Below are 12,059 nucleotides of genomic sequence, written 5' to 3'. Positions count from 1 at the left end.
TTCTTTTTCACAATGTGTTTCCTCCATTATTATAGTCTATTTTATTGTAGTATTACAGAGAAATGTGCCTAAGATGACATTCAAAATAAATTAAATTCCTTTTTCCTAAGGTAGATCAGGACTTTGATTTTAAGAACATGATGTTACAGATCATTAGGTACATTAATTATTTAAGACTATTCAAAATGTACTTGCCACAATGTGAGCCAGAGCTGATAGTCAAATTTAATAAATACTCCAGAATGGCAGCTGTGTAGGTGACTAGCACAGAACATTCACTTGCCTTGAATAAATGCAAGTGATTTTTCTTTCATGTATTGCAAATGTCTCTCACACAATTGTATCTTCCACTGAGATCATGGTAGAAACATATTTAAGATTTCCACAGCTGGATCACAGCTTTATTTACATAACTATTGCTTCAGACCTGTCAGATGTTTGCCTATAAACACATAAATTTTCAGGAAAAATTCCTTAAGCCTTTTGAATAATTCTATGCTTTGCACAAGTTGATCCTTTGTATAAAAATAATAAAAACTAAGATAGAGTAATAAACATAATGACATTAGCCCATTATGAATGGACCTGTATCATAATTGTCAGCATGGCTACATTAATTCCGGCGATGCCAGATCTGACTGACAGTTATAAATGTGTAAGCAATCAAGAGAAATGCAAATACTTCAATTAAATTCTTTAGCAACATTTACTACTTCATAGGAGAGTTTCCCATCTTTACCTGATGTTACTGTCTTAAAGATTGCCAGAGAAGTTAAGACACTGCATATTCTACATGACAATGAAGTCATCAATGTCAATCTCATACTCTGAGCAGGTATCATCTGAATTAAAGGAAAAACAACTAATATGCATATTAATATACTTTTGTGTGCATCTCAGTGTGACCAAATGGGTAAAAAGGTTCTATACTGTCATTCCAATATTTATGCAGCTCTGATTTTCTTTGTCTCACTACTCCTTCATATAACTCCATCTGACTTGCCATCCAAGCTTTCTAAATATATGTGTTCACTTGTAGTAAAGATATATGCTGATACTGACTATGAAATTAGAGAGAAAGTGAAGTACTATATCTAATGGCATAAAATTTTAGGTCTTAAACCTTTAAAAATTATTCATTTGTGGATAGCAGGTTTCTCAATGCATTTTAGACTTGGTTAATTAAGTACATATCTGCGATATTATATATTAACCACTGGTGGGAAAAATATAATTCAGAAGAGATAACTTTTCAACTTCATTTAGATTGCTTTTTGTGGTTGAAAATGCAAATGAAAAGGACAAGTACACTCTGTCTCTTGCTGCCTAAAGCCACTGCCCATTAAACAGTCTAGATGCTAGGCTTAGGGTAGCTCATGAATAACTACCAAAGCATTTCACTTAAATTGGTGGACTAAATTATTCATTCAGAATTCAAATGGCCCTAATTCATTTTAGCTTACTTGGTAAATTAAGCTAAAAAGAATTAAAGTCATTCTAACTCTGAATGAGACTTGTCCACAAAGTAGAATAAGTACTTTATTTCAGGGTCACACCTTCAGCTGATCCTGAATTTTTTATGGCATTCCCACAAAATCTGGAATCTGTCTCACTATCTCACAGCATGCAGTCCTTATTTATTCCTACAAGGCAACTGGGTTTTTTTTAATGTTTTATACTAGTACATTTAGATGTGGACATCTAAATGACAGACTTAAATTTCTATGATTTGCAAAGCAGTAACAGGCAGACATCCCATAACTAGTGGGAAACCTGCCTATGTTTGATTTATTTTTCTTCCATGCAACCTCATGTTTTTCTGTGATCAAACTGCTGCAGCATATTGATGTGGTTCTCAAAAGAATACAAAGCTGAATGCTTATCTTTAACATTCCCTTTGTATCAGTAGCAGATTCCCATGCAGAATGGGGAGTAGGAGTTAGGAGGAAGAAAAAGGAATCAAACTTTGCGTGTAGTAATCATTATTTTCTCATGGTCACAAAATTCTATTTCTGATTCTTTCAACATGACCCTCCATAACAAGTCACCAAGACAGAAAATATTAGTTAGACAAAGGTTATGATGAAACCAAGTCTGTTTTTAGCTTTTCTCTTTTGAGTCAAAGTATATCAACAGAACAGACAGAATGAATACTATCTCAAAATTAGGTTGAGTTTTTATTTATTTTTTTTCTTTTTTGATACTAATAGATTGACCTGGCTCTCATCTCCTTTTCCTACATGGAACAGACATGTAGGTCTCCTCATTAAAGTTCTACTATTTGGCCAGTGATGTTCTACACATTGTGAAGCAAATCCTCAAAATCTTGTTCTTTCTTTCTTTGTGTGTGTTGTTCAGTCAGCAAACTCTAGCATAGAGGCATGCAGCTCATTAATTTGTTATGGCCTATGTAGCCTAAATTACAATTATATAGTCAGTTTTCAGACTTTCTGAAATTAAAGAATTATTTGCAGATGTGATTTATTTGAATACTCCATGGTTATGTTGTGACCAAGAAGCAGTTTAATGGATTTAAGCTTAGAACAAGTCAGATTTAGGGTAGATATTAGGAAGAAGTATAAACACTGAAATAGAAGTTATCTTCTAATGGTGTAGGGACACAAAATTTAGCTCCTACATGAAATGTAGCAGTACTGATGTTCACTCTGCCATCCCACCATACCTGTCCACCGCACATGAACATCCCAGTCTCCCTAAAGCCACGGATGGATCTTTTTTGACAACCTATTGCCATGAGATACAATGCCTGTGAGAAGTGGTACATAAATCTTGTGGATATAAAGAATACACAACCCAACATAAGATACATACCAATTCAGTTAGTTTTCAGTGAATTAAAATAGAGAAAAGTTTTTTGTAAGTTTTAAAAATATCCTGACTGAAAGATCAACAAAAAGCAGGCTAAATTCAAGACGGATGGATGGAAGGAAGGAAGATAGGAAGAAAGAAAGGAAGGAAGAAGATAAAGGATTTCACAGTAAATCATAAAAAAAATTCTATTTTGATTCAAAGCATATTCTAAAGCTATGCATATATATGCATTGGTAGAAATGCACTTCTGTATAAAAAATACATATGTTAGAGTCGAAGTGTTAAGAACAAAATGGTCATGTACAAGTGTATTTTTTAACATTTTGAATGGCTCTGTATAAGCTTTTCTGCATCTTTGCCTGTGAAATGCATATTGAGCAGAGCACCTACATGCCTGGTACTATCTATTTATAATTCTTGCCCACGAACAGCATTTTAGATGGTGGCCAGCCCACAACTACAACTGTTCTCAAATGCTGCCACCTAAAGGCTTAACCGAAGTACAGCTAGAAAGAAAACAACCCAAACTGGCAAAAAAGACCAAATGGAAGAAGCTTCCCGAATGTGCAACATGGAAGTAATCTGCAACACAGCAATTGCTGCCTGTGAAACACGTACCAAATGCACTTGTGTTTATTCCTGTGTGCAGTACGACCTGAAAATATTTCGGGCATACAGTTACAGAAATATTAAGTATACAATCACTAGATTTTTTGTGAAAGAAGAAAACTAGGCTCTATGTTTGGAGGAAATGAATGGATGAGAAGTCTGAAAGTGCAAAGTTCATGTACCATTGTACCCCTCCTGATTTTAGACTAGAAGCAAAGCAACTCCTGCAGATAGAGGCAATATCTCCTATTATACCAACTAATGAAGTTAGAAAAAATAAATACAACTCACACTGAAGAAACCTCCCCAACCCCTCCCACCCACTTTTTTAAAATTGTTTTAATACCATCCCTACAAATCCCTGATGCATCTACTGCTGAGAATACATTTTAAACCTGAGTAGTTGACATTCACAGCAGCATTTTCCCAGTCCCCACTGATCCCTATATGTCAGTGCCCTTCTATTTCACAGTAGGACACTTGACTATGTGCAAGGCAAAATAAAATCTGATGGAAACCAAATAAGCCATTTAGGTATTTGGGTTTTTTTTAAGTTGTGGCCATCAATTATTCAGTTGCATTGTTATTGAAGATTTTGTCAAATATGTCCAATTTTACCACTTACTTTCATTGCCAGTTTTCAGATATGTAAAAACTGAGTTTGGGAATAAGATACCAGATTTATGTAATTGTGGGCTAAAATAGAATTTGAATTTAAGTTTGTATGAAGGCCGATATAAAATTTCACTGGTTATGCTTTATTATTTTCTTATTGATTTTCTTATTTATTTATTATTATATTTATTTATTATTTTCTTGTTGATTTTAGCAAGTTATTTCCAATAAATACTTTGAAATCAAAACAGTCGTTAATTCTCAAAAAAAGATGTGTTATGCAGCCAAGCAACAGAAAACAGAGAGTTTAATGAAAAGTTATGAAAAACATTTTTCATTAGGAGAAAATGTTAATAGTTTGGTATATCTATACCTTTATTGAATCACTACAGTGATTACAGCCTCTACAGGACTGCCATTCTATATGTGAATGTGTCCTTCATGTACTAAGGAATATGTGTTTTATTCTTATTTCAGATCTAGCCTCCTCTGCTAGGAGAGTAGCCAAGCTACCAGTCCTCACCAAAATACATCAGTAGGTTTAGATACTGTCCTTTCAGGTAGTTGATGGGACCAGTCCACAATGCTATTGACATGACTGACACTAAAGTAGGCATGGCAGGGTACCCAAGCAATGCTCCAATCTCTGACAGTTCCTGTCTGGAGAACTTCTGTACTTCCTTCTGGCCTGGGTGTCTGCTTCCATCCCTGGAGAGGATGGGTTGTAGACAGAGAACAAATCTGGACACAGGAAGTGTGGAATCTGCTTCCAGGTTCCCATAGTTTGGACAGATTTCCTCAATGAAGAAAAATGGATTTTGGCAACCAGGGGAAAAAAAAAAAAACAACAGGTTTTTTAAAAATATTATTCAGAGAAATTAATGTTACATGATGTTTCTCAGAACACTGGAGTTTTTAGCAATTGCTCTAGATAAGAAAAAAGTTTCCATTATTATTATTATTATTATTATTATTATTATTATTATTATTATTATTATTATTATTATTATTGTCAATGGCAATATCTCCCATTGTTTACATTTGGCCAGAATTTCTTTCAAGATTCCTAGTAACAATCAATTGATAATGCTGTGCAGCACAGGAATTTCTGCACTCAGTGTGCACCACACAAATCCTCAGTCTAACAGCAGCCCAGCTCAGTGAGCTGGCACACAACAGCACAGCTGCACACACATACAGCAGGGAGGGTCCAGATTTAATTAAAGAATTTCTGCCTCTGGAAGACTAAGTAGTTAGGGTGTTTTATGAATGCAACTCTACTGAGTCTGATACTGGGGGTGTTCAGGAAGAATTATCTGGACACTTCTGCACACAGCACAGGCATTAGCATAGATCACAGAACGTGGATTTTAGAGTGTATACTGCATGTAAACGTATTTTATGGAAGGAGTAAGAAGGCTCAGTCTCTTCTTTGGGCAATATACAACTGAAATAGTTCTGATTTAATCCCTCTCATGATAACCACTGTGAGATTTGAGGTGTTTCAAGTTCCTACAGCTAGCAGAGGACTGAAGAAAACAAAGCAAAGCTAAAAAGTACGTGTCCTCTACTACATTGCAGTTAGAGATATTATCCCATAAGCTTCTTTTTCTGTAAAACCTGGTTTTTTTTGATAGCATACTGTGAAAGATGATGAGTAATCTTGTAGCCTTATTCCACAACCCTCCTTCTGGCTTAGAAGGGATGTCCTCTAGGTGCTTAGAAAGAACCACAAGCTTCTCTCTGATTTCTGTGGATGTATTCCATACACTTCTTTCAAGTGTCATACGGTACCTTTCTAATTATATTTTGTGCGGAACACACTTATACTGTCAATTAATTTTCTTCTACTCATTAGCCATTTCCATCACAAAGAAGAAACAAGAGAATGCATAGTTAATTGCATAAGAGGCCAATTCAGGACAAATGCAATGTTTTCCCATCACATCCCATCACACAAGGTTGCCATTTCTCCACTTCTTAAATGTCTATCCCTTGCTGCTAACACACAAAATTGAACACTGCCTGTGGCATTTACTGTACCTTCATCTGCTGGATTTAATGTTGTCTCAGCTGCTCTTCTCTGTCCCTCAGGGACCAAACCCGTTACCATTCACAATACTCTCAGCAGCAGAACCAGAGGAACACCCATCTCTCATCCAAACTAACAGCATAAAGGTGATAGCTCACTACAATACTAACCTATTCACCTTTTGTCTCGTTCTTTTTTATGTTTTCTTCCTAGTTTATAGCCTTTTTGGTATCAAGCAGAGACCTGAAAGATTAACCACTCTTTACAATTCCTGACCACATTTTATTAGAAATGAGACAGAACCCAGATCTGCTGCTGGGCAGAGCTGTGTCAAGGATGGAAATTTTATTTCACATAGGATTAACAGATGTACAGCCTAAGAAGACAGGGCAATGGCTCAGTGATCCAGGAAATGTTTCTGGTAAGATGAAACCTTTTCATCTTACAGGACTACTCTGGAGATTTCGAAGTCTGACTTGATTCAAAGTCATAATGGACAGCAACAAATTTCCAAGTTGTCCGTGGAGAAAAAAAAAAGCTTTCAAGTATTTTAGTTGAAACTGCTTCTTGTGCAATATGATGAAAGAATCATTTGGGGAATTGGCTTTGGACATCTTTCAGTTGCCTCACTGATTTCTACCCCACGTAATTCTGAGAAAAGTGACTGTATTTCATCAAAGTTAACACAGAGGAGCTTACTCCAGTAGTATACAATGGTGCTCAAATTTCCAAAGGAGTTTTGAGAAGATGTAAGTGTGGAGAAAAGCTGTAGCACCTTAATAAACCAAATTAAACTCTACAACCAGATACTGCAGTGGTGCTGGGACCACCACTGAAACTCTGTGGCTTGAATTCTTCTCGAGTTGTAAGAAGTCAAACTGGAACAAGGTACTGACAACATACACAGCATCACCTTATTTCACTTGAATGTTTTTAAAAAGTTTTTATGAAAGCATGCAAACAAAGAAAGCTATTCATAAAGTCCTAAAATCTGTGTTTTTTCCTTTAAGATGTTTCCTTTTTATTTACCATTCTGAACACCATATATTTACCTAAATATTTCACATTTCATCATTAAATGTATCAAAAAGACTTCCAGAGTCAGTTACCTCATAGCAGTACCTTGGAGAACTTCCAAAACAACCGTATCTCTTAAGAAGTCTCTATAAGCACATGAAGATTTACTAAGTTGAGTGTTTTAACCATGAAAGCAGATGTTTGCATTTTTGCAATGTAACTTTTAGTATGTGGTAGCAGATGGACATTTAGTTAAGTATTAAGTACTGTAAAATGAGGGATGGGAGAGATGTTCTTACTTCTTCAAAGTCCCAGAATCTCATCATATCATAGAGTATGGACACAGACTGTGGTCCCTGGCAACTAAGCAGAGAATGACAGAGTAGGGAAGGCTGACATAAGAGTAATTTTCTAATGTCAAGAATTTTTTTCCTTATTATATCTGCCATAGGGCATTACCCAAACACCTTGTTCAGGCATGCACCTATTCCTGAATTATAAGCAATTCAAAAGAAAATACAAAGCAAGCAGAAAATTCTGCATATAATTTCAGTTTCACTTGAAACTTCTGAACTTCATTAAACTTCAATTAACTTTTCAAAATTATCATCTGTCTTTTATCTTACTAATTTCAACCATAACCTAAAGCAAGAAAAAGAAACCATCAGAGAAGCTGTGCTGATCATGGAGAACATTGGAAACATTACAAAGAAGTCTAATCTCATTACACTTCAATACTGTTTCCGAACAAAAAACCTTGGCATGAGCATCATAAAAAACTGCAATACGCAAGTAACACAGGAACTGAAATCGACAAAGCACGTGGACCAGCTTGTGCCTCTCCCCATTTGATAACCTACTGATTCACATAATACACATAAATCAACACACTCTCAGAGGAGTTCAGACCCTGACCCCCTTCATTGTGTAAATTTCTGGTTGATTTTTTTTGAGTCTTTTCTCCAAAGTTGATGCAGTTGAAAGCAAAAGCACAAGTGCCACAACCTTGCAAACAGTCACTCACATTTTGGACAGGTACAAGTGCCACAACCTTGCAAAGAGTCACTCACATTTTGGACAGGGATCCTATTATGAAGTCCTACAGCCAGTGCACATATGTGATGTCTGCTGTCTACCCTCATACTCATCTCTACTTCAAAGCACAGTGCTTGTTTACAAGTTCATCAAACCCTTCCCCGGGGATATAGGTGTCAAGCAATGAAAGGTGACTGCTTAGATACCAGTGAATGATCTGTTTAGAAAGAAAAAATTTCCAAAGTGGTGGACAAGAAATGAAGTCCAAGTTTCTCTTGTCTGCTATGTTAGTTTAAGTTAGTAATTATGACAGATCCTCTAAACATATAACCAGTTTCTAAATCCATTATTGTTTTACATATATTCAAACACTATTTAGGTATAATTTACCTAAAGTTTTTGTTGGTCTTTTACATTTTCTCCTCAACTTTGAATAGCTTTGTGTGACATGTACTTGCTGATTATCTTCTACTTCAGAACAACTAATTTTGCTTTATGTTCTGAGGTTCTGTTGAATTAATTACACTATCATTAGAAAAAAACTTTTCACCATTATGTGTCTCACTTCTCTATTCCTCCTTTAACTTTCTCTGTCCTTTCTTAATAATTCTATGGTTCTGAGCTTCCCTCTGACATGTCACACATTATTCATTTCTTATTCTCCTCTCCCCTCTTCATTTAATATTTTTTTATGAAGCCAAATCACCCTCCCTTCTCATCCATCTTTTCGCCTCCTGCCAGCTGGAATGTGGCTTTTTTTTTTTCACTTGTTCTGTTATGAAACTGTTCCCAACGTATTTCATGAAAATAACATCAGAGTCTTCCAGCAGTTTTCATATTATTTTTCAGATTCTGGTTGAGTGGGAAGGGTAAGAGCAGAAGGAAAAAGTCTGATTCTAACCAGAAACTACTGCTAACCATAAAATCTCTCACCGTCTTCAAAACCAATCCTTTTAAAGACTTGTGCAAGCTTTTACCCATCATTACTGCATGCTCCCTCTCATGGATAATCACACCTGTTGATCGACTACCTGCCAAAAACCAGTAACATAAGAAAGTGAAATCTGGACTTCATACACGATTGAGAATGCCAATATAGCAGACTGACTTACAGCAGGTGCCTCAGTGACTCATGACGACCACCTGACTCTGCCAAAAATGTATTGAGCATGGTATCCTTTGTGGAAGCATCCCTCCTGCCAACAATGATACCAGCTGCTGACATGAACTGCAAAGGACTAAACCTAGCAGTCTTCAGTTTACAACTTTTTATTGTTTAAAAAAGTTTAGTAGCAGAGGAGAAGCTGGCTGCTTAGAACTACAGTAAAATACACCATTTCTAATGGATCTGAATTCTGCACTTTAAGAATCTCAGGCAGGATGAAATTCCATCTTGCAACACCACCTCTCCCCCTTCCTGCAGGGCTTCAGAAAACAAATAGATGAAAATACACAAAACAAATTTAGAAGTTTAAGTGCCAACTGTGTTGAACTTATAAGGATGAATACAAGGGTAAAAAGTGGAACCAGCCTAAATGTGGTAAAAGCACAGCTGGTTTTAAAAGGGAAAGTCCATCTACAGCCTTCTTGAGTAACTGCACAGTGCCTTCCAAAATGGGGCTTGAATCTCAGTTGTCCCTAGGCACTACCACAAACCACTTGATTAATAATTAATCATTAGCAATGTACATGTTAGACTCACTTTATAGCAGCCTGAGTAATTCTGATTTAGTGGAGCAGAGCTGGAAATAGAAACATTAGAGTACACACTAGCCTAAGGATGCCAGTGAAACTTAGACCAGAGACCAGGCATAGTAGGTTATGGTCTGAGATGGCATCAAATAGACCTGTAAGAGGCAGCAGAAAGGCACCCCTGGTGTTTTGTCTTTTTAATTACGATCAGCTGTGGGGTTAGTGTCAAAGCTACCTCTGAGTGCCTATTTTTCATGTGTTAATGTCAGCATTGCTCCAAAGTGAACTCTTGAGACATCATCTTGAGGCTGATTTTAATAGTATAGATATTGATTTTGAATTATGACCTTGTATGCCAGACTAGTTTGACTGGGGAACTGTAGACAGCTTCTGTATAATATCTTGAGTGTGTTTTGGATCAGCACCAAGTGTGACCTCTCAGAATGTTTATGTTATTTAAATTTATTGTTGTTCTGCAATAATTCTTACTGTGCAAACTACAAATCTCTGTAACTCTAAAGCTGGGAATTTAAATTACTTCTGAAAAATTTGTAAAGCATCTTTCTTCTTACAGGTGTTGAATTAATAGTAACTTGAATGACCAAGAACTAACTCCTCTACTTCAGAGTTATCTTGCCTGCAATCAGCCAAAGTAATTGCTAGAACATAGCAATGTTGCCCTCTTTGGTCTTCACTTTAGATCTTTTAGATTGGTAGCATAGCACTGGATTTTTTAATCAAAATCTGTGGGAGGTCTGCTTGTACACAGGTGTAGAACAAGTATTTGTCCTTAGCAGCTTTTGGTACTAACGATTACTAAACATGGATCTGCATTACAGTTCAATATCTAAGCTTGCTTTTCAAATTAAGCTCATATTAAATAATATTTATACCAAAAAAATGGTATAAAATGGTCTTCATAGACTGCCAGGAGAAAAAAAAAAAAAGAACTAAATTCTGAAGGAGATCGTGCTTTAAAAATTCTATGAGCTTTCCCTCTTATTTGCAGTATTTATAAATTAGTTGTCAAATTGTTTTTGCTATGTAAATAGTGTTTACTTCTTGTCACTGTCACCCTTCAGTTCCTATCACCATGAGCTGAGCACTTAAAATTGAGCTTTGAAGCTTCTGAACAAATGTTAAAAATGTTTTCCACCCTCGAAAATCCAAGGCTCCCCACTACTAATTAGTGCTGCTAATATGTTTGTGGCTTTTTTCTTTTTCAAACAGTGCTTGAAAAACATTTGGAAGTGCCTCATATATTTCACCAATCAAAATTATCATGTGTATTATCTTTTTGTATCTTTGATCAAAAGCACCATTATACAAATAAAACCAGCACCCGTCAAGTAAATTTAATTTAGAAATCAGCTGTAGAAGACACTGTATCAATATGGAAGGATACAGTTAGCCTTCACCAGAAAAATAAAAATAAAACTAAAACCTCTGAGACAATTTTCATATTCCTCTTTTCCATTCTTATATAAATGTGCTAAAAACAGGAACTAGATTACTTATTCTCCTGGCAAAGAGAATTCTGGACTTATAGAATTGCAAACTTCCTAAAACTGCTCTTTTCCTAATGTGCTTCTTCTCCAGCACACTCATTTATCCACAGCAAGCTCCACTGGCAGGTAGGTATACACCTTGTGGCTTCAATTGTTTCTATTTTATGGTCACAAAAAGACCACGAGCCACCTTAAAAAATGTGCATGAATTGAGTCACAAAGTGGGCATACAAGGCATGAAGGTGTTCTTCGATGGACTCAGTAATGTTGGTGATTTGTGCTTGTAATTTGGGAGCAGCCTGCCAAAGCTGGTGGATCCTCACAGGACCGATCTCTCAATAGCTTAATACTTTCTAAACTATTTCCAGCTGGACAAGGTGAGCATAGAAAGCATGTAAACAAGAATTCTCTGTTCACTGCCAATTCATACACACTTGCTGTGTTTATGAGAAAAGGATAGGAGGAGCAGAACAGTGGAGAAACAGACCCAGTGTACTTTTCTGTTTTGTCCTGAAACATGTACCAGCAAAAACCTGATTAGAAAGAAAAATTCATTCTGCCTAATAGGAGCTAGCAAGGAACATATGGCATGACATAGATTGTGCACATTGAGACATCAGTCAACATGGCAAGAAGCTGAAGCAACATCCACAAATTACAACCTTAATTGCTAAAAATAATTAAACAGATTGGCAGACATTTTAAAAACCACATATAGG

General features: G+C 36.1%; 1 protein-coding gene across 15 annotated transcripts in view; it reads right to left on the bottom strand.

Annotated features, from left to right (window-relative positions):
• Positions 1–12,059, bottom strand: part of ADGRB3 (adhesion G protein-coupled receptor B3) — a 441,482-nt gene that overhangs the window by 282,813 nt on the left and 146,610 nt on the right. The gene's annotated exons all lie outside the window — the stretch shown is intronic.

Source organism: Cyanistes caeruleus, chromosome 2, assembly GCF_971803275.1.
Source record: "Cyanistes caeruleus chromosome 2, bCyaCae1.hap1.1, whole genome shotgun sequence".
Lineage (NCBI taxonomy): Eukaryota > Metazoa > Chordata > Aves > Passeriformes > Paridae > Cyanistes > Cyanistes caeruleus.
The sequence above is the reverse complement of the archived record's forward strand: the minus strand, read 5'-3'. Positions and strand labels throughout refer to the sequence as shown.